The 23,654-nt window shown below is 42.3% G+C and overlaps 1 long non-coding RNA gene across 1 annotated transcript in view; it reads left to right on the forward strand.

Annotated features, from left to right (window-relative positions):
* The window catches only part of LOC138906543 (uncharacterized), a 34,234-nt gene extending 12,935 nt beyond the window's left edge, over window positions 1-21,299 (forward strand). The window contains exon 2 of the long non-coding RNA XR_011413983.1: window positions 21,103-21,299. This is a non-coding gene — a long non-coding RNA (uncharacterized lncRNA). The remainder of the gene's footprint in view (window positions 1-21,102) is intronic.
* The last annotated feature ends 2,355 nt before the right edge of the window (window positions 21,300-23,654 follow it).

The raw sequence follows: 23,654 nt of genomic DNA on the forward strand, positions 1-23,654 counted from the left end.
CATAAGAATAAGTGGAGCCTGGATCAAATAAGACTGATGCATCTTTATGACAGACCGGAACAATACCCGTGATAACAGAATCGGATGCAACTTCCTCCGTCCTAGCAGGAAGGGCATAATATCTGGCCTGGCCTCCCCTCTAGGGCGACCTCTACCTGTCCGACCTCCACATCTAGCTAGTTGTGCAGGTGGAGTGGCAACTGGTGCACTAATCATGGCCTGAGAAGCCCGAGGGCCCTGTGGAATGGGTGGGGCTTGGGAAATCTGTAGAGGTGCAACCCTCCTAAATCTGGGGCAATCCCTCATTATATGACGAGTGTCACCACACTCAAAATAAGCCCTTGTAGGATGTGGCTGCTGGGACTGGCTCGGGCCTGATCGACTGGACTGCCCGCTGAAAGCACCCCGTACAGGAGGTATAATAGACACTGGCGGTGCATAATATGGAACCTGGGGTCTGGGAGTAGTCGGAATACCGCTGGAAGCTGGAAGTGCTAAATGAATAGGACGGCTCACATAGCCTCTACCATGACGGGCTACATCTCGGGCACGAGAACTGTTATATGTGCCAGAATCCCGAGGTCTCTTAGCTTCCCTTTATTCTCTCTCCTGAGTCTGTAGACCCTTCAATTTCCTAGCAATTGACACAACCAGTTGGTATGTGATGTCCATCTCCAGTTCTTGGGCCATACTAAATCTGATACTAGGGTGGAGCCCCTCGACAAATCGACAAACCCGCTCTCGAATAGTAGCAACCAAGGATGGTACATGCCTAGCCAAATCACTAATCAGACCGCATACTCTGACACGGTCATAGCACCCTGGCGCAACTGCTCAAACTCTGCGCACGATGCATCTCTAAGACTCCGAGGAACATGCTTTCTCAAGAACATATCTGAAAATTGATTCCAAGTGAGTGAAGCTGCCTCAACCGGACTATCCAACTCATATGCCCGCTACCACTGGTAGGCCGCTCCTCTAAGCTGGAATGCCGTGAAAGAAACCCCACTGGAATCCATAATACTATAACGACCCGACCGGTCATTTCGAGAGTTATAGCCCCGTTTCTACTTCTTTTTGTGTTATTCAACTATATTATGTTATATTAGGTTAGTTGGTTTGGGACCGGATTAGTTTCAGAGTGAATTGAGACACTTAGTTTCTTAAGTAGAAACTTAAGTTGAAAAAGTCAACCAGATGTTGACCTATGTGTAAATGATCTCAGATTGGTATTTTGATGGTTCTGTTAGCTCCGTTAGGTGATTTTGGACCTAGGAGTGCGTCCGGAATGTGATTTGGAGGTCCGTGGTAGAATTAGGCTTGAATTGGCAAAATTGGAAATTTTAGCGATTTTGGTCGGTAGTGGGAAATTTGATATCGGGGTTGGAATGGAATTTCGGAAGTTGGAGTAGGTTCATAGTGTAATTTTTGGCGTGTGTGCAAAATTTTAGGTTATTCGGGCGTGGTTTGGTTAGTTTCGGCATCGGTTGCCGAATTTGGTAATTTAGAAGTTCTTAAGCTTGAATTCGAGGGTAATTTGGTGTTTGAAAGTTGTTTTGAGTGATTCGAAGGTTTGACTAAGTTTGTATATTGATATATGACTTGTTGCTCTCCTCACACTCATCCGATCACCTGAATGGAGCACCATTTTGGGTCAATTTGGTCAAGAGCGATGCAATAGATGAAAATCCCTCTACAAAGCGACGGTAGTAACCCGCCAAACCAAGAAAAATCCTAATCTATGTGGCTCAGGACGGTCTGGGCCAACTCTGCACTTCCTCTATCTTCTTCGGGTCCACCCGAATACCCTCACTGGACACCACGTGCCCCAAGAATGCTACTGAACTGAGCCAAAACTCACATTTGGAGAACTTTGCATAAAGCTTCTCCTCCCTCAATCTCTGTAATACAATCTTCAAATGTTGAGCGTGCTCCTCCTTGCTACGAGAGTACACCAGGATGCCATCAATGAATACAACAACGAATGAGTCCAAATAGGGCTGGAATACACTGTACATCAAATGCATGAACGTTGATGGGGCATTGGTCAGCCCAAAAGACATCACCAAGAACTCATAATGGCCATATCGGGTTCCACAAGACCTCTTAGCCTCCCTCTCAGCCCTCTCCTGACCGTGAACCATCGCAATCTGCCGAGCAATGTCGACAACCTCATCAAAAGTAGCACCCGAAACCCTCTCTCTGTTCATGAGCAACTGTAGCTGATAAGTGAGACCATCAATAAACCTCATGATCCTTTCCCTGTCCGTGGGAACCAACCAGATCGCATTACGGGCCAACTCAGAGAACTGCATCTCATACTATGTCACAAACATATCACCCTGGCGAAGCCGCTCAAACTATCTGCGCAACTCCTCTCTGCAGGATCGAGGCACGAACTTCTCCAAAAAGTCCACGAAGTACTGCTGCCAAGTAAGGGGTGCTGCGCCAATAGGCCTACGCCTCTCGTAAGTCTCCCACCATCTGAGTGGAGCCCCAGAAAACTGAAAGGTAGTGAATGAGACCCCATAATTCTCCAGAATACCAGTAGTACGGAGTATCCTCTGACACCTTTTCAAAAAGTCCTGAGCATCCTCTCTCTCTGTGCCACTAAAAGATGGTGGCTGGAGTCTCCCAAACCTCTCCAACCTACGCTGATCATCCTCAGGTATAGCAGGAACCACATAATCCTGAGCAACTACAACCGGTTGGGCTGGTGTTGCCTCTGGTGTCTGAAGTCCCTGAATAACCTACTCAGGTGTGCGAGCGACGGGAGTCTGAGTGCCTTCCCTGGCATGAGAAGTGGCTGCGGCCATCGAAATAGAGACCGCTTGAGCAAGGCTAGTACACGCTGTCAGAATCTGAGCTAGGGCCTCCTGAAGGCGTGTAATCACAATAGGCCCAGGTGGTGCCTGAGCTGGTGCATCAATAACTGGAACCTGGTCCTGATCTGGGACAACCGGTGGATCTGCAGGTACTACTCCAGCTGCTATACGGGCTGCACCTCTCCCCTAATGCGGCCTCGAGCTTTCGCGGCCCTAGCTGGTGGTACTGGTGGCTGGCCCTCCTTATCGATAGCACGAGTCCTCACCATCTGTGAGAAAATGAAACAACAAATGTTTAGTTACTAGAATCAATAGACTCGCACGACAAGAATTCAAGAATATGGAGTTTCCTAAAGGTTCTACAGCCTCTCAAAGATAAGTACAGACGTCTCCGTACCGATCCGCAAGACTCTACTAAACCCGCTCATGACTCGTGAGACCTATGTAACCTAGGCTCTGATACCAATCTGTCATGACCCAAACTAACCCCTGTTGTGATGGCGCCTATCGTGGAACTAGGCAAGCCGACTCATTTCCAAAACAAACTGATGTTTTCATTTCAAAGTTAATTTCAATTTTATTTAACATAAAAACCTTGTAAGGGAGTTCAAATCAAAATAAAAGTGCTGAAGGAAAAAGCCTGATATTGGGGTGTCACTAGTCATGAGGATCTACTATAATCTGTCTAACAATATCAAGGCTAACTCAGCCTGGAAAATAACTAAATACAACTAGAGGAAGACAAAAGGGAGAAGAGCAGGGGCTGCGATCGCCAAACAGCTATCTTGCTATCTCCAAGAAAATCTGTAACCATAATAATCAATAACTGCTACCGTGTCCAGCTACACCTGAATCTGCACACAAGGTGCAGGGTAGTGACGAGCAATAAAGCATATAACGTTCATATCATGAAATCTTATTAAAGTACAACATGCTTTAAAAATCAGTGTTTGAATCAAATCATCTCGTTTAAACCCGGTTCCAATAAAAATCATTTAAAGATATTTCTCCAGCAGTTTTTCAAACAAAGGCTCAATGCAAAGGTGAGCAAAAAAATGATGAAATCATAAACATCCCCTCGGGCAAACCTCACAGTCACTCGTGCCACTCGGTCATACCTTACAATCACTCTTGCCACTCGGGCATACGCCATAATCACTCATGCCTCCCAGTCACTCAGCACTTGCACTCAGTAGGTACCTGCGCTCACTGGGGGTATGTACAGACTCCGGAGGGGCTCCTTTAGCCCAAGCGCTATAATATACACGAACAACTCATGTGCTGCACGGATGACTCACGTGCTATAATAATAAAGTATGCTGCAGGCGGGCAGCCCCGATCCACACTCATCCTCACAAATCAGGCCCTCGACCTCACTGAGTCATAAACCTCTCAAGCCACTCGGGCATTTCAGTAAAAGAGGGCATTCGACCCAAAACATTTATATGCATCAAAATAGAGTCATAAAACTGAGTTATAGATTTTCAATCAAAGACAATGAGAGGATAGTAAGAAAAAGCCCCTAAGGGTTAAACAGCACTGGCGCAAGGCCCAATCATGGCATTTAACCCAATTTACATAAATTCTTTCTAAAACATATAAGTATCATATAGTTTCAACAAAGTATGCAACTTTACAGTTGCTACAGGATGGACCAAGTCACAATCCCCAACAGTGCACGCCCACACGCCCGTCACCTAGCATGTGCGTCACTAAAAATAGTAGAATGATACAAAATCCGGAGTTTCATACCCTCAGGACTAGATTTACAATCGTTACTTACCTCAAACCGGTCAAATATGTACCCCGCAATGCTCTTGCCTCTGGACTCCGCCTCCAAATGCTACAAATCTAACCACAATCAGTACAATTCCATCAATATACACTAATGGAACAAATTCCACAAGAAAAGCTATAAAATTAGACCAAAACCCGAAATTTGCTCAAACCTGGCCCCCGGGCCCACGTCTCGAAATCCAACAAAATTTACAAAACTAGAAATCTCATTCACTCACAAGTCTAACCATACCAAATTCATCAAAATCCGACATCGGTTGGTCATTCTCCTTAAATAACTCTCCAATTACAATGATTAAACAATGGGAAAATCACCATATATACGAGTATTAGGCTCAAGAAACTTACCTCAATGAAAACCCCCTTGATTCCCTCTTCAAAACTCTCCAAAAAGCTCCAAATCCGAATAGAAATCGTGAAGAATGCCCAAAAATTCGTGAAGTGTGCAATATGTGCCCTCTGCCCAGGCTTCTCACACCCGCGTGACCGCACCTGCTGTCCAAGGAGCCGCACCTGCACAACTCACTTACGGGTCCAGACTGCATATCAGGGCCAAACACGTCGCACCTGCGAAGGCACATCTGCGCATTTCCTCCGCTTCTGCGAAGCCTATCCAGCATTGCCCTTTCCGCATCTGCGCCCTAGGTTATGCACCTGCGGGCTCACAGATGCGACCTCCAACTCGCACCTGCGCAACCTGCCTAGACCATCATCACCCGCACCTGCGCACTTCCCACGCGCACCAGCGGCCTCGCACCTGCAAGGATTTCTTCCGTAGGTGCAAAAATAGCAGTAGCAGCTGCTTCAACCGCATTTTCCAACTTTGACAAATCCGTTAACCACCCGGAATCACCCTGAGGCTCTCGGGACCTCAACCAAAAATTAAGCTCAAGACTGCTTTGACTATAGCTCTAGTGTTAGTTCTGCCATCAGCTTCAGGTTCTTACACCGTGTATTATGATTCCTCGAGAATAGGCATTGATTGTGTTTTGATGCAGGAGGGTAGGGTGATCTCCTATGCCTCGCGCCAGTTGAAGACCCATGAGAAGAACTATCCTATCCATGATCTTGAGTTAGCAACCATTGTTCACGCCTTAAAGATTGGGCGTCATTATTTGTATGGGGTTCATTGTGAGATCTATACTGATCACCGGAGTCTGCAGTATCTGTTAAAGCAGAAGGATCTTAATTTGTGTCAGCGTAGATGGTTGGAGATTCTTAAGGATTATGATATCACTATTTTATACCATCCGGGGAAGGCCAATGTGGTGGCCAATGCTTTGAGTCGCCGAGCAGAGAGTTTGGGGAGTTTAGAATATCTTCCAGCAGTAGAGAGACCTTTGGCATTGGATGTTTAGGCCTTAGCGGGCCAGCTTGTCAGATTGGATATTTCGGAGCCTAGTCGGGTATTGGCTTGTGTGGTCTCCAGGTCTTCTCTGTATGACCATATCAGGGAGCATCATTATTATGACTCCACTTGCTCGTTCTTCAGGACAGGGTTCAAAAGGGTGATGCTAGGGATGTAACTATTGGTGATGATGGCATGCTGAGAATGCAGGGCCGGATATGTGTGCCTAATGTAGATGGGCTTCGAGAGTTGATTCTTAAGGAGGCCTACAGCTCGCGGTATTCCATCCATCCAGGTGCCGCGAAGATGTACCGGGATTTGAGGAAGCACTATTGGTGGAGGCGGATGAAGAAGGATATTGTTAGGTTTGTTGCTCGGTGTCTCAACTGTCTGTAGGTTAAGTATGAGCATCAAAGACCGGGTGGCTTGCTTCAGAGATTGGAGATCCCAGAGTGGAAGTGGGAGTGGATCACCATGGACTTTGTAGTTGGGCTCCCACGGACTTCGAGGAAGTTCGACGCTATTTGGGTTATTGTGGATCGGCTGACCAAGTCCGCGCACTTCATTACAGTTGGTACTATTTACTTTTCAGAGCGGTTGGCTGAGATTTACATCCGAGAGATCGTTCTCCTGCATGGTGTCCCAGTTTCCATCATTTCAGATAGGGGTACTCAATTCACATCGTAGTTTTGGGGGGCCGTGCAACGAGAGTTGGGTACTCAGGCTGAGTTGAGCATAACTTTTCACCCTCAGACGGACGGGCAGTCCGAGCGCACTATTCAGATATTGGAGGACATGTTGCGTGCTTGTGTCATTGACTTTGGGGTTTCATGGGACCAGTTTCTGCCACTCGCGGAGTTTGCCTATAGCAACAGTTATCATTCGAGTATTCAAATGGCTCCGTATAAGGCTTTATATGGGAGGAGGTGTAGATCTCCGGTTGGGTGGTTTGAGCCGGGAGAGGCTAGGCTCTTAGGTACAGATTTGGTCCAGGACGCATTAGATAAGGTGAAATTGATTCAGAAGCGGCTTCGCACGACGCAGTCTAGGCAGAAGAGCTACGCGGATAGGAAGGTCCGTGATGTGTCTTTTATGGTTGGGGAGAAGGTCTTGCTGAAGGTATCACCCATGAAGGGTGTTATGAGGTTTGGAAAGAGGGGCAAGTTGAGCCCCCGGTTTATTGGGCCTTTTGAGGTGCTTCAGAGAATAGGAGAGGTGGCTTATAAGCTTGCCTTGCCACCCATCTTGTCGAGTATGCATCCAGTGTTTCATGTTTTCATGCTCCGAAAGTATATTGGAGATCTGTCCCATGTTTTGGATTGCAGCACGGTTCAGTTGGAGGGTGATATGACTTATGATGTGGTGCCAGTGGTTATTTTGGATCGGAAGGTTCGAAGGTTGAGGCCAAAGGATATAGCTTCAGTGAAGGTGCAATGGAGAGGTTATCCTGTGGAGGAGTCCACCTGGGAGACCGAGCGGGAGATGCGGAGCAGATATCCACGCCTATTTGAGACTCCAGGTGTGTTTCTAAACCCGTTCGAGGACGAACGAATGTTTAAGAGGGGGAGGATGTAATGACCCCGCCAGTCGTTTCGAGAGTTATAGCCCCGTTTTCCCTGTTTCTACTTCTTTTTGTGTTATTCAGCTATATTATGTTATATCGGGTTAGTTGGTTCGGGACTGGAGTGGTTTCAGAGTGAATTGAGACACTTAGTCTCTTAAGTAGAAACTTAAGTTGGAAAAGTCAACATGATGTTGACCTATGTGTTAACGATCTCAGATTTGAATTCTGATGGTTCCGTTAGCTCTTTTAGGTGATTTTGGACTTAGGAGTGCGTCCGGAATGTGATTTGGAGGTCCGTGGTAGAATTAGGTTTGAATAGGCGAAATTGGAAATTTTAGCGATTTCGGTCGGCTGTGGGAAATTTGATATCGAGGTCGGAATGGAATTCCGAAAGTTGGAGTAGGTTCGTAGTGTCATTTGTGATGTGTGTGAAAAATTTGAGGTCATTCGAACGTGGTTTGGTTGGTTTCGGCATCGGTTGCCGAATTTGGAAATTTAGAAGTTCTTAGGCTTGAATTTGAGGATAATTTTGTGTTTGAATGTTGTATTAAGTGATTCGAAGGTTCGACTAAGTTTGTATGTTGATATATGACTTGTTGGTATTTTTGGTTGAGGTCCCGAGGGCTACGGGGTGATTCCGTGTGGTTAACGGATTTGTCATAGTTGGAAAATGCAGGTGAAGCTGCTGCTACTGCTATTTTCACACCTGCAGAAGAAAGCCTCGCAGGTGCGAGGCCGCTGGTGTGCGTGGGGAGTGCGCAGATGTGGGCGATGCTGGGCTAGGCAGGTTGCGCAGGTGCGAGTTGGAGGTCGCATCTGCAAGCCCGCAGGTGCGTAACCTGGGGCGCAGATGCGGAAAGGGCAATGCTGGGCAGGCTTCGTAGAAGCGGAGGAAACGCGCAGATGCGCTTTCGCAGGTGTGACGTGTTTGCCGTAAATGCGGAGTCTGGGCGCATAAGTGAGTTGCGCAGGTGCGGCTCCTTGGACCGCAAGTGCGAGAAAATGGCCGCAGGTGCAAGAAGCCTGGGAAGAGGGTACATATTGCACACTTCGCGAATTTTTGGGCATTCTTCACGATTTCTATTCGGATTTGGAGCTTTTTGGAGAGTTTTGAAGAGGTAATCAAGGGGTTTTCATTGAGGTAAGTTACTTGAGCCTAATATTCGTATATATGGTGATTTTCCCGTTGTTTAATCATTGTAATTAGTGAAAATGAGGGGTTAGGGTTTGGAATTTTTGGAGAGTAATTTAAGGATTTGAAGGACCAAACAATGTTGGATTTTGATGAATTTGGTATGGTTAGACTCGTGAGTGAATGAGCTTTTTAGTTTTGTGAATTTGTCAGATTTCGAGACGTGTGCCCAGGGGCCGGGTTTGAGTAAATTTTGGGTTTTGGTCTAATTTTGTAGCTTTTCTTGTGGAATTCGTTCCATTAGCGTATATTGATGGAATTGTAATGATTGTGGTTAGATTTGGAGCATTTGGAGGTCGAGTCCAGAGGCAAGAGCTTTGCGGGGTAAAGATTTGACCGATTTGAGGTAAGTAACGATTGTAAATCTAGTCATGAGGGTACGAAACCCCGGATTTTGTATCATTCTACTATTTTTAGTGACACACATGCTAGGTGACGGGCGTGTGGGCATGCATTGTTGGGGATTGTGACTTGGTCCGTCCTGTAGCAACTATAAAGTTGCATACTTTGTTGAAACTATATGATACTTATATGTTTTAGAAAGAATTTCTGTAAATTAGGCTGAATGCCATGTTTGGGCCTTGCGCCAGTGCTGTTTGGACCCTTAGGGGCTTTTTCTTACTATCCTCTCATTGTCTTAGATTGAAATCTATAACTCAGTTTTATGACTCTATTTTGATGCATATAAATGTTTTGGGCCGAAAGCCTTGTTTTACTAAAATGCCCGAGTGGCTTGAGAGGTTTATGACTGAGTGAGGCCGAGGGCCTGATTTGTAAGGATGAGTGTGGATCGGGGATGCCCGCCTGCAACATACTTTATTATTATAGCACGTGAGTCGTCCGTGCTGCACGTGAGTTGTCCGTGCAGATTATAGCGCTTGGGCTGAAGGAGCCCCTCCGGAGTCTGTACACATCCCCAGTGAGCGCAGGTACCTACTGAGTGCGAGTGCCGAGTGACTGGGAGGCATGAGTGATTGTGAGGTATGTCCGAGTGGCAAGAGTTATTGTGAGGTATGCCCGAGTGGCAAGAGTGATTGTGAGGTATGCCCGAGTGGCACGAGTGACTGTGAGGTTTGCCCGAGGGGCTGTTTATGATTTCATCATTGTTTTGCTCACCTTTGCATTGGGCCTTTGTTTGAAAAACTGTTGGAAACATATCTTTAAATGATTTTTACTGGCTCCGGGTTTAAACGAGATGATTTGATTCAAACACTGATTTTTAAAGCATTTGCACTTTATTGAGATTTCATGATATGAACGTTATATGCTTTATTGCTCGTCACTACCCTTCACTTTGTGTGCAAATTCAGGTGCAGCTGGACACAGTAGCTGTTATTGATTGTTCTAGTTGCAGATTTTTCTTGGAGATAGCAAGGTAGCTGTTTGGCGATCGCAACCCCTGCTCTTCTCCCTCTTGTCTTCCTCTAGTTGTAATTAGCTATTTTCTAGGCTGAATTAGCCTTGATATTGTTAGACGGATTGTAGTAGATGCTCATGACTAGTGACACCCCGATGTCGGGCTTTTTCCTTCCGCACTTTTATTTTGATTTGAACTCCCTTACGAAGGTTTTTATGTTAAATAACATTGAAATTATCTTTGAAATGAAAACATCGGTTTGTTTTGGAAATGAGTCGGCTCATCTAGTTCCACGATAGGCGCCATCATGACAGAGGTTAGTTTGGGTCGTGACAAATACCCATAGTACGGAGGATACGGTAACATTACTTGAGAAAACCCTGAGCATCCTCTGAAGCCAAACCACTGAAAGTAGGAGGGTGATACTTTTTGTACCTCTCGAGCCTGAGTTGCTCCCCCTCCGAAACTGTTGCTCTAGCCTCGGGCCGAACTGGAACAACTGGCTACACTGGTATAACCTCTGGGGCATGGTCAACTTGGGCCTGTGGCTCTGGGGTACGGGCGGTGGGATTCTGTGCTCCTCCTCCGGCCTGAGATATGGAAGGAGCAAGTGGAATTAACCCTGCCTGAGCTAGAGTGCCAAACATTCTTAAAAACTGGGCAAGAGTCTCCTGAAGTGCAGGAGTAGTAACAGGCATCTCAGGTGCCTGTTCTCCAACTGGAGCTACTAGTGGTTCCTCTGCAGCAGCTCGTGCGGGTGCTCTGGCTGTACCATATGGTCTTCCTCGGCCTCTGGCTCGGCCTTTACCCCGGCACCGGCCTCTTGCGGGTCCAAAAGGGGGTGTGGGTGTCTGATCATCGGATCCAGTTGTGCGTGTCCTCACCATATGTGAGAGAATAGAAAGACAATGGTTTAGAACTTCGGAGTCAACAAATGCGCACGATAAGGAATCAAAGAAGTGAACATTTTCCTAACAGTTACATAGCCTCCCGAAAATAAGTATAGACGTCTCCGTACCGATCCGGGAGACTCTACTAAACCTTCTTGTGACTCATAACACCTATGAACCTAAAGTTCTGATACCAACTTATCACGACCCCAAATTCCCTCTGTAAGATGTCGTGATGGCACCTAGTCTTTAAGACTAGGTAAGCCTATCAATTATGCGAAATACAAAACTCAAACTCAAATCTCAACATATAAAATAAATCAAACTGCGATTCAAATAGTTACAACTTCCAAAATCCAGTAGAAATAAGTCACAAGCTTCTAAGAATTTATTCTAAGTGTCTCTATACATCAAAATATAAAGAGATTAAGGAAAACAACACAATAAGGATAGAAGGGGACTTTGAGGTCTGCGGACGCTGACAGATATACCTTGAAGTCTCCACGTGCAGCTAGTTCCCTGATACCTGGTCTGATAGGAAGTACCTGAATCTGCACAAAAAGATGTGCAGAAGTGTAGTATGAGTACACCACACTGGTACCCAGTAAGTGCCAAGCCTAACCTCGGTAGAGTAGTGACAAGGTCAGGTTAGGCCCTACTGGAATAATGAAAGACAGGGAGAAAAGTTTAACAATGTAATAACAATAATAACAATGTGGATAAATCAAGTAAGTAGTATGTCACAATTTAACTACACAGAATAAGGGCAATTAACACCTCGCGGAAGGAAAACAGAAATTTAAAACTTTAAGGATAACAAAAAAAATAACCAAAAACAATGCAGCCATAAAGAAATATCAACAAGGGAACTCCCGAGGTACCGCCTCGTAGTTCCAAATCATAAATAAATTCAGAATATCTCATTTCCTTATATCACCGCAGGAGCCTTCACATTAAATTTTTAAAGAAAATATTTTTTCCGAAATAGCATCCCGCTTATGCGGTCTAGTATGCGGTTGTATAACGCTTGTGCGGGCCGCGTAATGACCCCATAAGTTCAAGAAAGGGTTCTGCGAGAGCACTTTTGCGGCATAGTCTGCGATCGCATAATCAACACGTGGACCGCATAAGCGATAAACAACTGGGCAATTGGGCGTGCAACTATGCGGTGGATTTGCATTTATGCGGACCGCGAACGTGATCTGTGACCCATTCTACGGTCGCAGATGTGATCTGCAGGGGTATTTTTGCCATATTTTGACCCCGATTTTTATCCCATTATAAATAGAATAAATATATGAGAGACTTGATTAAAAGAAAAATATAGGGAGAGCGGGTTGCACGCTGCAACAGAATTGAATGTGAATATATTGTGAGAGCGGGTTGCACGCTGCAACAGAATTGATTGAAATAATAATGGATTATGAATGCTGAGTTGGCGTCAATTACTATAAATGAGTTACCTGATTGATTTCTATTATTTGTTATTGTTATTAATATTGCGTATATGTTAATGTAAGTGAACCACCTTAGCCTTGTCACTACTTTGTCGAGGTTAGGCTCAGCACTTACCAGTACATGGGGTCGCTTGTACTGATACTACAATCTGCACTTCTTGTGCAGATTTTGGAGTTGGTCCCAACGGCGTACCATAGACTTGCTCGGATTTCAGCTACCAGAGGTGACTTGAGGTATAACTGCATGGCGTCCGTAGTTCTGAAGTCCCCGTCTATTTTACTTTAGCTGTGTGTTTATTTCCAGACAACTTTATTTTATTCAGCCCTTTATTTGTATTTATTCTAGAAGCTCGTGCACTTGTGACACAAATTCTGGGATGGTATTTAGACACCGTTGTTAATATGGATTATTTCACTATGTTTCAAACTTTGCTTCCGCTTTTGTTTTCTTGATTTTTAATAATTTAAAATTGGTTTAAAAATTTGTTAATATTATTCTAACGTCGGTTTGCCTAGCAAGTGAAATGTTAGGCGCCATCACGGTCTGAAGGAGGGAATTTCGGGTCGTGACAGTTGGTATGAGAGCATTAGGTTACATAGGTCTCACGAGTTGGATTCGGCAGTGCTCCTTTTGGGGGTCAGTTCCAGCACGGTAGAGTTCGTCATTTCAGACAGGCTCAGTCAGCTCGGCCATTTCATCGGGGTGCATCATCTGGCCATGGTTCTCACAGTTCTCATTAGGGCCACTCATCACTTAGTACCCTTCTAGCTCAGAGTTCGCCCCGTGCTCCACCTGTTCAGGGCTCTTCCATGCCAGGTTCTTCTACCATTCATCCCGGTGCTAGGGGTTCCCTTCAGCTTCCACCACCAGCACCAGGGAGTTGTTTTGAGTGTGGGGAGCTTGGGAATATGTGGAGGCAGTGTCCTTGTCATCATAGAGGTCTATCTCAGTAGAGGAGTCAGCCTTCGACTACAACACCAGTTACCTCACCACCCGCCCAGTCAGCTCGGGGTGGAGGTGAGTCAGCTAGGGGTCGCCCTATAGGGGGAGGCAGATCAGGGGGTGGTCAGGCCCATTTCTATGCTCTCCCTGCCAGACCAGATGCTATTGCTTCAGATGCTGTGATTACATGTCTCAGTTTGTCACAGAGATGCCTCAGTATTATTTGACCCTGGTTCCACGTATTCATATGTTTCCTCGTATTTTGCCCATTTTCTGGATATGCCCTGTGAGCATTTAGTTTCATCTGTACATGTATCTACTCTTGTGGGCGATACTATTATTGTGGACCGCGTATATCGGTCATGTGTGGTGACTATTAGGGGTCTGGAGACCCGAGTGGATCTATTGTTGCTCAGTATGGTTGACTTTAATGTGATATTGGGTATGGATTGGTTATCTCCATGTCATGTTGTTATATATTGTCACGCTAAGATACTGACGTTGGCTATGCCGGGAATTTTGAGGGTTGAGTGGAGCGGTTCTGTAGATTATGTACCAAGTAGGGTGATTTCATATTTGAAGGCTCAGCACATGGTTGAGAAGGGTTGCCTATCTTATTTGGCTTTTGTGAGGGATGTTAATGCAGAGACTCCTGTCATTGATTTTGTTCCGGTGGTACGTGATTTTCCGGATGTGTTTCCTACAGACCTGTCGGGCATGCCGCCTGACAGAGATATTGACTTTGGTATTGATTTGGTGCCGGGCACTCAGACCATTTATATTCCACTGTATCGTATGGAACTGGAAAAGTTGAAGGAATTGAAAGAATAGCTTCAAGAACTCCTTGATAAGGGATTTATTCGGCCTAGTGTGTCACCTTGGGGTGCACCGGTTCTATTTATGAAAAAGAAGGATGGTTCCATGAGAATATGTATTGATTACAGGCAGTTGAACAAGGTCACAGTAAAGAACAAGTATCTTTTGCCTCATATTGATGATTTATTCGACCAGCTTCAGGGAGCGAGGGTGTTCTCCAAGATTGATTTGATGTCCGGTTATCATCATCTAAAGATTTGGGATTCAGATATTCTTAAGACAGCTTTTTTTAGCCACCTTTATCACACCGCATGACTTCTAGTAGTTCCCCTACTAGCCATGCGTATCAAGCCACCCTTATCTCACAGCATGCGTTTCAACACCTAGACCTTATACCACCGCATGCGTATCAATATCACAATATATCACAATTTGCACCTCAAATGCCCAAATATTTCAACTTGCCAAAATAAATCAACAACAATATTTTTCCACAATAAAGAGCTCACGACTCATGCCAAAATAAATCAACAATAATATTTTCCATAATAAAGAACTCACGGCTCCATCACAATGAGTACAAAAATCTCACAAAATATTCAGCAAAAATACAACAACAACAGCAACAACAACAATAACAACCCAGTAGAATCCCACTAATGGGGTCTGGGGAGGGTAGTGTATACGTAGACCTTACCCCTACCCCAAAGGAGTAGAGAGGCTGTTTCCGAAAGACCCTCGGTTCAAGAAAATAAAAAGACAAAATGACAAGAGGAGACAACATTAGTATCACCACAACAATCATAGAAAAAAATAGGAACACCATGAAATGCAGAAGAAAGATGCAAAGCAAAAACGATAGTTAGTAAATAGGACATACACTGAAAAGCGAAGTAGTAAAACACAACATTGTCACTAGCTACCCTAGAATAAAACCCTACGTGGCCAGTCCCACAATGGTACGAAGTAAGTCAAGACTCAACTACATCCTAACCTACAACTCTAATACTCGACCTCCACATCTTCCTATAATATATCACAAATATAACAAATTGTCTAAATATCAAATTTTTAAATGTAAAATACTTTATTTTTAATAATATTTAAATTAAGAATTCCATCCTTCAAGTCCGTTCTTATTCGCCCTGGTGATGGACGCGTTAACACACCATATTCAAGGGGATGTGCCATGGTGCATGCTATTTGCCGATGACATAGTTTTGATTGATGAGTCGCGAGCCGGTGTTAACGAGAGGCTGGAGGTTTGGAAACATGCTGTTGAGTCTAAGGGTTTCAAGCTGAGTAGGACGAAGACGGAATACCTGGAGTGTAAGTTCAGCACTAAGCCAGGGGAAGAGGGCGTGGATGTGAGGCTTGATTCGCAGGTCATCCCGAGTAGAGGCAGCTTCAAGTACCTTGGTTCGGTTATCCAGGGGGAGGGGAGATCGACGAGGATGTCACACACTGTATTGGGGTAGGATGGATGAAGTGGAGGTTAGCATCTGGAGTCCTGTGTGACAAGAGAGTGCCACCGATACTCAAAGGTAAGTTTTATAAAGCAATGGTTAGACCGGCCATGATGTATGGGGCTGAGTGTTGGCCCGTTAAGAACTCACATATACAGAAGATGAAAGTAGCAGAAATGAGGATGTTGCGGTGGATGTGCGGGCACACTAGGATAGATAAGATTAGGAATGATGATATCCGGAAGAAGGTACATGTGGCTTCCATTAATGATGATGAATATATTAATGCGAAAATATATTAATGATGATGAATATAACAGAATAAAATAATTTAATTAATATGCAACAGTGCTCTACACAATTTAAAGACATAATCTTCCACATTTAGCCCGTGTACACACTCATCACATCGTGTACATGACTTTCAACACATCAACATTTTCATATCAATACCAATCCTAAGGGAAATTTTCCCCACACAAGGTTAGACAAGTCACTTACTTCAAACCACGCTTAATCAGTTAAGTAGTATGCCTTTTCCTCAATTTTTCGACTCCGATCGACTCAAATCTAGTCATAATTAATTCGATTCAATCAATATAAATTATAGGAATAAATTCCATATGAAAATATAATTTTTCTAACAAAATCCAAAATTTAACCCAAAAATCGTCCATGGGGCCCATGCCTCAGAATCCGACGAAATCATAAAATCCGATAACTCATTCAATTACGAGTCCAACCATACTAGTTTCACTCAAATCTGACTCCGAATCGACATTGAAATCTCAAAAATTTATTTTATGAAATTTCTATAATTTTCCCCAAATTTCCATATTAAAACACTAATTAAATGATGAAAACATTGATATATTCGTGTATATTGACCAAATCCGAGTTAGAATCACTTACCCCAATATTTTTCCTTGAAAATCTCTTAAATATCGCCTCTCCCAATGCTCCAATTTGTCAAAAATGAAAAATGGGACGAAGCCCCCGTTTTATAACTTAAAGTCTCTATCTAGGCGCTGCCCTCGATTTCGTGACCTCGATTTTCTCACCTCGATTTCCTGACCTCGATTTCCTGACCTCGATTTTGACCTCGATTTTTGACATCGATTTTGACCTCGATTTCTTATATCACCGCGGGAGCCTTCACATTAAACTTTTTAAGAAAACATTTTTTCCGAAATTGTATCCCGCGTTTTAGCTACCTTTATCACACCGTATGACTTCTAGTAGTTCCCCTACTAGCCACGCGTATCAAGCCACCCTTATCTCACAGCATGCGTTTCATCACTCAGACCTTAGACCACCGCATGCGTATCAATATCACAATATATCATAATTTGCACCTCAAGTGACCAAATATTTCAATTGCCAAAATAAATCAACAACAATATTTTTTCACAATAAAGAGCTCACGGCTCATTCCAAAATAAATCAACAACAATATTTTCCATAATAAAGAGTTTACGGCTCCATCACAATGAGTACGAAAATCTCACAAAATATTTAGCAAAAATAATATTTCACAAATTTAACACCTTGTCTAAATATCAAAATTTTAATGTAAAATACTTTATTTTTAATAATATTTAAATTAAGAAATTCATCCTTCAAGTAATGCACAGAACAAAAGAAACAGAGTTTCAGCTGAACAGGTAAAACACTTTGCACGAACAGGTCAGACAAATTTAAAATACGAAAATATATTAATGATGATGAATATCACAGAATAAAATAATTTTATTAATATGCAACAATGCTCTACACAATTTAAAGACATAATCTTCCATATTTAGCCAGTGTATACACTCGTCACCTTGTGTACACGACTTTCAACACATCAACATTTTCATATCAATACCAATCCTAAGGGAAGTTTTCCCCACACAAGGTTAGACAAGTCACTTACCTCAAACCACGCTCAATCAGTCAAGTAGTATGCCTTTTCCTCGATTTTTCTACTTTGATCGGCTTGAATCTAGTCATAATTAATTCGATTCAATCAATACAATTATAGGAATAAATTCCATATGAAAATACAATTTTTCTAACAAAATCCAAAATTTAACCCAAAAATCGTCCATGGGGCCCATGCCTCAGAATCCGACGAAACTCATAAAATCCGATAACTCATTCAATTACGAGTCCAACCATACTAGTTTCACTCAAATCCGACTCCGAAATCTCAAAAATTCGTTTTATGAGATTTCTAAATTGTTTCCCAAATTTCCATCTTAAAACACTAATTAAATGATAAAAACAATAATATATTCGTGTATATTGACCAAATCCGAGTTTGAATCACTTACCCCCAATGTTTTTGCATGAAAGTCTCTCAAAAATTGCCTCTCCCAAAGCTCCAATTTGTCAAAAATGAAAAATGGGACGAAACCCCCGATTTATAACTTAAGTCTTTGTCGAGGCGCTGCCCTCGATTTCCTGACCTCAATTTTCTGACCTCGATTTCCTGACCTGGATTTCCTGACCTCGATTTTGACCTCGATATTTGACCTGGATTACTTATATCACCGCGAGAGCCTTCACATTAAAGTTTTAAAGAAAACATTTTTTTCGAAATAGCGTCCCGCGTTTTAGCCACCTTTATTACACCGCATGACTTCTAGTAGTTCCCCTACTAGCCACGCGTATCAAGCCACCCTTATCTCACCGCATGCGTTTCCACACCCAGACCTTATACTACCGCATGCATATCAATATCGCAATATATCATAATTTGCACCTCAAGTGCCCAAATATTTCAACTTGCCAAAATAAATCAACAACAATATTTTTTCACAATAAAGAGCTCACAGCTCATACCAAAATAAATCAACAACAATATTTTCCATATTAAAGAGCTCATGGCTCCATCACAATGAGTACGAAAATCTCACAAAATATTCAGCAAAAATAATATTTCACAAAATTTAACACATTGTGTAAATAATAAATTTTTAAATGTAAAATACTTTATTTTTAATAATATTTAAATTAAGAAATCTATCCTTCAAGTAATGCACATAACAAAAGAAACAGAGTTTCAACTAAACAAGTAAAACACTTAGCAGGAACATGCCAGGCAAATTTAAAATACGAAAATATATTAATGATGATGAATATAACAAAATAAAATAATTTAATTAATATACAACAGTGCTCTACACAATTTAAAAATATAATCTTCCACATTTAGCCATTGTACACACTCGTCACCTCGTGTACACGACTTTCAACACATCAACATTTTCATATCAATACCAATCTTAAGGAAAATTTCCCCCACACAAGGTTTAGATAAGTTACTTATCTCAAACCACACTCAATCATTCAAGTAGTATGCCTTTTCCTCGATTGTTTGACTCTGATCGACTCAAATCTAGTCATAATTAATTCGATTCAATCAATACAAATTATAGGAATAAATTCCATATGAAAATATAAATTTTCTAACAAAATCTGAAATTTAACCCAAAAATCAATCGTGGGGCCCACGTCTCGAAATCCGACGAAACTTACAAAATTCGACAACCCATTCAATTACGAGTCCAACCATACTAGTTTCACTCAAATCCGACTCCGAAATCTCAAAAATTCGTTTTATGAGATTTCTAAATTTTTTCCCAAATGTCCATCTTAAAACACTAATTAAATGATGAAAACAATGATATATTCATGTATATTGATCAAATCCGAGTTAGAATCACTTACCCCAATATTTTTCCTTGAAAATCTCTCAGAAATCGCCTCTCCCAAAGCTCCAATTTGTCAAAAATAGAAAATGGGACGAAGCGCCCGTTTTATAACTTAAAGTCTCTGTCCAGGCGCTGACCTCGATTTCCTGACTTCGATTTCGTGACTTCGATTTCCTGACCTCGATTTTGACCTCGATTTTTTACCTCGATTTTGACCTCGATTTTTGACAGATGAAGGAAACCAGATCAGCCAAAAACCAGCAAACTCAACTTCAACAGTCTCTCAACTTCAATTCTTGATCCGTTAACCATCCGAAACTCACCCGAGGCCCTTGGGACCTCAACCAAATACATCAACAAGTCCTAAAATATCATACGAACTTAGTTGAAATCTCAAATCACATAAAACAATATTAAAACCACGAATCATACCCCAATTCAAGCTTAAGGAACTTAAGAATTTCTAACTTCTACATTCGATGTCGAAACCTATCAAATCAAGTCCGATTGACCTAAAATTTTGCACACAAGTCATAAATGACATAACAGAGCTATAACAATTTTCAGAACTAGATTTCGATCCCGATATCAAAAAGTCAACTCCTCGGTCAAACTTCCCAAATATTCAACTTTCGCCATTTCAAGCCAAATTCCACTACGGACTTCCAAAAAATTTTCCGGACACGCTCGTAAGTCCAAAATCACCATACGGAGCTATTGGAATTACCAAAACTCTATTCCGGGGTTGTTTACACATAAGTGGATATCCGATCACTATTTCAACTTAAACTTTAAACCTTGGAACTAAGTATTCCAATTCATTCCAAAAACCTCACCGGATCCAAACTAATCACCCCCGGCAAGTCACATAACAAATGTAAAGCATAAATTGAGCAGTAAATGGGGGAATGGGGCTACAACTCTCAAAACGACTGGTCGGGTCATTACAAAACTTGCTCATGCTATCATTTTGCACGAGTATCCATTGTTCATTGTTGATCATGTAGGATTTAGGAAGTTTGTTGCTAGTTTCCAACCGTTGTTCAAAATGGTGTCTAGGAACACAATCAAGAATGATATACTGAAGATTTTCGACAATTTGAAATCAATCTATGTTATTGGAAAAACTCACAAGTAAAATTGCAATAACAACTGATACGTGGACTTTGGACAACACCAAAAAAGGGTTCATGGCTATTACAACACATTTTATTGAAGATTCATGGAGACTTCAAAGCCATATTCTTAGATTTGTTTATGTTCCTGCTCCACATGATAAGGATACTTTGTGTAATGCGTTGCTTAATTGCTTGTTAGAGTGGAATCTTGAAAGAAGAATTTCAACAATTACAGTTGATAATTGTAGCACAAACAATGCTATGATAAAAACCTTGCTAGATGAGAAACTTTGTAAAAGGGATTTATTGTTGATGGGTCGAATGTTACATGTGCGATGTGCCGCACATATCTTGAATTTAATTGTGCAAGAAGGACTAAAGGTGATACAAGATAGTATTAATAATGTGCATGACAGTGTCTTATATTGGATAGGGTCTTCAGGCAGAATCGAAAGGCTTGAAGAAGCTGCACGATTGCTACATATTTCTTGTAACAAAAAGTTAAAGTATGATTGCCCTACTCGTTGGAACTCAACATATCTAATGTTGAGAACATCCCTAGAATACAAAGATGTGTTTATGAAGTTGAGCCTAAATGACCTTAGTTATCGTTGTTTTCCAACCGAAGGGCAATGGAGTGCAGCAAAAGAAGTTTGTGATACATTAAAGCTTTTCTACCATATCACTGAAGAATTCTCAAGGACTCAATATCCCACTTCTACTCAATATTTTTCTAAAGTTTGTGATATTAAACTAGAATTGGAAGCCTTGGTGAAAAGTTTAAATCCTTTGATTAGCTCTATGGCATCAGCAATTTTGTTGAAATTTAAGAAATATTGGGATGAAGTACATATTTTGATGGGTGTAACTGCTATCTTTGATCCGAGGTAAAAGATGAGGTTGGTGGAGTTCTATCTTACACATATTTATGGTGGAGAAGTTGCTTCAGATAAAATTCAAGAAGTTTGAAACTATTATGTTGATCTCTTTCAAGAATATAAGAGTAGAGGAGCTGAGTCATCCCAAGTATCTAGTTCTAGTGAAGTTGTTGGTCATGTTGAGGGTGAACGACTGTCTAGTTTTGATAGGTTTGTCGCGTCGAGTAGCTCGGACATGGACACAAGATCGGAATTGGATTCTTATTTAGAATAAAATGTGCTACCCCGCACACCATCATTTGACACTTTAAGTTGGTGGAAGACAAACGGAGAATCTGCATTTAGTACTAGTGGGAGATTGATTAGTCCACATCGTAGTAGACTGTCACGACCCAAAACTCTAACCTGTGGTGATGGCGCCTCTCGATGGTACTAGGCAAGCTGACCTTTCAAAATACTTCAATATTTCATAAAAAGGATAATTCAAAGCTTTTTCATACCAGAATCGGAGTTAAATTCAAAATAAAATGCGGAAAGATAGCCCCAAATATCGGGTGTCACCAAGTCATGAGCATCTAGATATCCAGTCTAATGAATACAATGTCTATGTATCAATACAGGAAAGAAAGAAAACATAGAAGGAGAGACAAGGTCTGCGGACGCTGGCAGCTACCTCGTAGTCTCTGGTACTCGATTGCGCACGAAATCAAAGACCTCCATGATCAAACACACCTAGATTTCCACATGAAGTGCAGGGTGTAGCATGAGTACATCCAACTCATCAAGTAACAGAAATAAATAAGGAACTGAGAAGTAGTGACGAGCTATACAATTACAGTCCATGTTTAATAATTCCAGCAAAGAATAGACATGCTTTCACATCCGGCAATTTAAGTCCAATCAGTTTTATACAATTAAAGTTCAGGTAATTCAAATATAAAATCTTTCAGGAATTTCACAACAATGACAGATAGCAACTAAGTGCATCAACAAATGAAAAAGCAAGTACAGCCTCTCAGGGCAACAATCACTCAACTCGTCACAACAGCTCAAATCACTCGGCTCTCAGCCCTCAGTACTCACACTCCATAGGTACCTGCGCTTACTAGGGGTGTGCAGACTCCGGAGGGGCTCCTTTCAGACCAAACGCTATATCCGCAAGGACAACTCACGTGCTATAGTATCAATATGTGGAGCCACACGGACAACTCACGTGCCATAGTATCAATACCTCAGAGACAGGCCCTTGGCCTCACTCAGTCATCAACCTCTCTAATCTCTCAGGCTCTAGGAAATCACAAAGACCGACCCAAACAAAGATAACATAGTGTATCAACAAGAATCAAGAAGAGGCTAAGATATGATATGCAAATAAAACCATGACTGAGAACAAGACAGCGATTAGCAAGTAATTCAACAAGTACGCGACCTCTGCGGGTCTCAATAGTAACATCACATAGCCTAAGCATGATTTCTAACATGATTTGCAGCCAAATTTCTATAACACAGGGAGAAAATATAGCTAGCAACAAGTTATTCAACTTTATAGTTTCACGGAATGGACCAAGTCCCAATTCATACGGTGCACGCCCACACACCTATCACCTAGCATGTGCATCACCTCCAAAATACTCACATAATCCAATAATCCGGGGTTTTATACCCTCATGACCAAATTTAAAATAGTAACTTACCTCAAACCGCGCAAAATCCTACTCCGCAATGCCTTTGCCCCTTGAATCAATCTCCAAACGCCCCGAATTTAGCCACAAGCAGTACGATATAATTAATATAGGCTAAAAGAATCAATTCCACAAGAAAAACATGAAATTATAAGCCAAAATCCGAAATCGGCTCAAACTCAACCCACAGGCCCACGTCTCGAAATCCGACAAAAGTTGCAAAACCTGAAAGCGCATTCACTTACGAGTCTAACCATACTAATTCATCAAAATCTGATATCATTTGGTCCTCCAAATCCCCAAAATCCGCTCTCCAATTCTCAAGCCCTAAACCCCCAAATTTCACTTCAAGATCTCGCTAATTAGGTGGGAAAATCAGTGGGGAATCAAGATTTATGATAAAAAATGAGTACAAGAAGCTTACCTCAATAATCCCCTCAAAACTCTTCTCCAAAATTGCCTAAGTCCGAGTCTCAAATGTTGAAATAAGACTAAAATCGCGAACCCTTGCTTTTAAACCTTATGCCCAGACTTTTCGCACCTGCGGCCATTTATCCGCACCTGCGGGGCCGCTTCTGCGGAAACATTCCCGCTCCTGCGGAAGTCACTTGTTCGCTGCC

Source organism: Nicotiana tomentosiformis, chromosome 2 (assembly GCF_000390325.3).
Source record: "Nicotiana tomentosiformis chromosome 2, ASM39032v3, whole genome shotgun sequence".
Classification (NCBI taxonomy): domain Eukaryota; kingdom Viridiplantae; phylum Streptophyta; class Magnoliopsida; order Solanales; family Solanaceae; genus Nicotiana; species Nicotiana tomentosiformis.